Raw genomic sequence first — 3,519 nt, forward strand, 5'->3', positions numbered from 1 at the left:
CTTTTGGCCGGCTGCTGTACAGTCCGATTTACCCACCCACTTTCTCATATTAAGGTAATCAATCACATGGTTATGATCGCAATTTCTTGTTCTTCAATAACCCTAAGATTGATTTGATCAAATATAACGAATTGGATCAAATCAATTTCTAGGGTTTGTATAATCAATAGTGTTATTAACTGTTGCTGTTTATATTTAAAAGAAACTGATTCACAATCGCTCGTCGCTGTAGCTCAGATGGTTAGACACTTGGTTAATGGGGTGGAGGTCGTGGGTTCGACCCCCTGCACCCCGATATTTTTGATAATTTTTGTTACTTTTCTTATTTTGAACATTTAATAAATATATTAATATCATTAATAACCGATTAAAACCATTTTAATAAAAACTGTCTTTGTAATACTTGTTTTCTCACGACCCCTGTCCGTATATGTATATATAGATATTCATATATGGTATATTTATACATGAAAACTAATATTTATGATTTAATATATATAAAAGGTGAACCTTATGTATATTTATATAATTTAACAAACTAATAGTTTTTTTAAAGATGTATTTTATTCATACAATATTTTCATATAATAGAATATTATATTAAATATTATAATATATTTTTAAACGGATTTATAAAGACTAATAAATATTTTCAAAGAGGTATTTTATTTATACAATAAAGTATTATAACATACTTTATTTGTAATTTAACAACTAATAATTTTTCATATTATATGACTTAATAGCTTTATAATTATCGAACTCGCTTATCCGATCTAGTTTATTAACTTAGCACATTCGTCATTCTTATTGTTATCTATTCACTTTTGTTCGTCTGTTGAGGTGAGTACCACATTCCCCTATTTTACTCGTTTTCTCACGTTTTGGGGACATATGCGTAAATTATATTTCTCATATTTATACACAAAACTGCAACTATTGTCTTATGTGCTAACAACTTATACCTTACTTGTTTATGTGCTTACATGCTCTACGTGAACCGCATTCGGAGAGGTCCAACATAATCTCATAATAGTATGATCATACGCCAGTCGTTATAGCCTTTGTGCTTCTCGACATCTCAGTTATACTTGCTCATTTGGTTAATTTGTTATTCTCATATGACTTGTTGCAGCTACGTATTTTGTTATATATACTATATGTACAACTAAACTGGTGTGTTGCTCACTCAACATGTGTTGTTGACAAAATTCTATTTTAAACGCATATACAGGTTATCGTAGAAATTTAATGCAGGTTGGTGAAGAGTTAGTGAAGAATTTAAGTTAGAAATGATACGATCAAGAATTTAATTTGTAATTGTTGTTTGTTTAATAAGTTGTATTTTGTACTTAAATTATCTGAAATTATTAAATAGATATTGAAACTTATATTGTAAATGATAGTAATCTTAAGAGCTGTGACAATCAGTTCGCGCCCCGGCATTTCCGCCGTAGGTTGGGGTGTGACAGATTGGTATCAGATCCAGGTTTAAGATAGGTCGTTAGAAATTGCCTTAGACACATGTTTATGAGCCCTATACGTGCTTATCTGTTTTCCTTATGTGTTCAAAAATTAATTGCTTTCTTAGATAATTATCTAATGATTATTTATTATTGTATTGTTATGCACACACACACAATTCCGAAGCTATGCTTCACTCTCAAAATGTTTATTACTCCGATACTATGTCTTATTCTCAAAATATTTTTATAACTTCGAGGCTATGCCTCAATTTTATAATATTTATATTAAATGTTATTGGATTGTCTTTTATTGTCGGAAATTTCCTTATGAATTTCCTAGCTTTGTTTTTTCTCGTTTTCACTTAAAACTAGGGAGTGTGACAAGATTCACCGCCATAGTGGAAATTTTCATGCGACCGACAATTTAAGTGTTTAATGTAACCGGCAAAACGGTTACACCCTTTATTGTGTTTTATTGTTTTTAAAATGTCTAGTCGGGTGTAAAATCCATGGGACGCCATGGACACGCCAACTGTACATTTGCACAATTTGTTATATTTGCGATATTTTGTTGGAACATTATCATCTGTGGTGATACAGAAGATGTTTCAACTACTTGTGCTTGAGTTCGTTTATTCGTTATTTAGTTTGGTCGGTCAAATCGCCATGTAACGCTCATGGGCCGACAAACTCAATTGATTCGTTGATTCGTTAATTAAGTTGGGTCATTAAAATTGCCATGTAATGCTCATGGGAGGCCGACTAACACATTTGTTTTGTTTTTGGTATGCTAATAAGTTGAGGAAACAAAATGCAATGGAAAGCTCATGGGAAACCCAACACCTCAAAGAACATTCGTTAATTGTTTTATTTGTTTGATTTTATACGAACCAATTTATGATTTGATTTAACTATTCAATTATTCTATTATTAAACTATTCAATTCCTTATTTACTAATCATTTTTTTTGAATCAAGGTCTAATGATTCGATCTACTCATACACTCAAAACATTTTTATTCTCCCGATCGGATACAGACCCTTCAATCATCAAGACTCGGTTATCACGAGCTAACCAAAACAATTTACACTCATTAAAATCGGTTTTCACCTATTCATCTTTTCACATTATTATAATGTCAATAACTTAATTAATTTGAATAATATAATACAATTTAATACTCATGGCATCATAACTATTAAATATATTTCCAGTATTCAACCTCAAAGTGCTAGTTTGTTAAAACATGTCAAACTTTGATGAAACTCATTAACTCATCAAATTAACCAATTGATTTTCAATTTGGATTCTAACTTATCCTTAAGTTATGAATAAGCATCAGCATAACATATTTAAGTTTCGTGTTACACAATAACTCATATGAAATCTACACAACTATCCAATCTCTCATCAAATCACATCTTTATTAATAATAGAATGTTTTCTTAATATGAAACAACACCAATCATTTATTTTCTATAACCGACTCATGGTTACATGTTTAGTCAAGGAGATAACTCCTGCAATCTCTAAAATATAAACTCAATTTCTAAAACATAAATACAATCAATTCAATATTGTTCATTAACTTCTTCGCCAATAAATTCAATTCATTTACCCCTACTCAATCTCATAACAACAACTGCAAGTCTAAACATCAACTATATGTTGTCAATCAAGTTAACAGTCAATCTCAACAAAATCTTAGCGTCTCAAACAAGAAACTTTACGTCAAAATTCACTCGATATTCTTCCTTACTATCACTGATTAATTCAATCCTCATATCGTTTTGTACCTAAAGTAATCATTTGATTATCTTGTTAATACTTGCCAAGACTATGAAAATCTTGATCACCTACGCCATGTGTGTTCCCGACTCAATCATATTCATCAAGCTCAAAATTTCCAAACTTACTCTATTAAACCCTACTTTGCGACCTAACCAGAATATTTCAGTTCAATCGACTTCAATTATTCAAATTTTTACAGATTTAATTAATCAAGTTATTCATAACTAAGTTTATTAAAGAATATGTTTTTGTCACTTTTATC

Source organism: Bidens hawaiensis, unplaced genomic scaffold, assembly GCF_021521415.1.
Source record: "Bidens hawaiensis isolate Kalapana, Puna unplaced genomic scaffold, B.hawaiensis_p1.1 tig00024415_1, whole genome shotgun sequence".
Taxonomy (NCBI): domain Eukaryota; kingdom Viridiplantae; phylum Streptophyta; class Magnoliopsida; order Asterales; family Asteraceae; genus Bidens; species Bidens hawaiensis.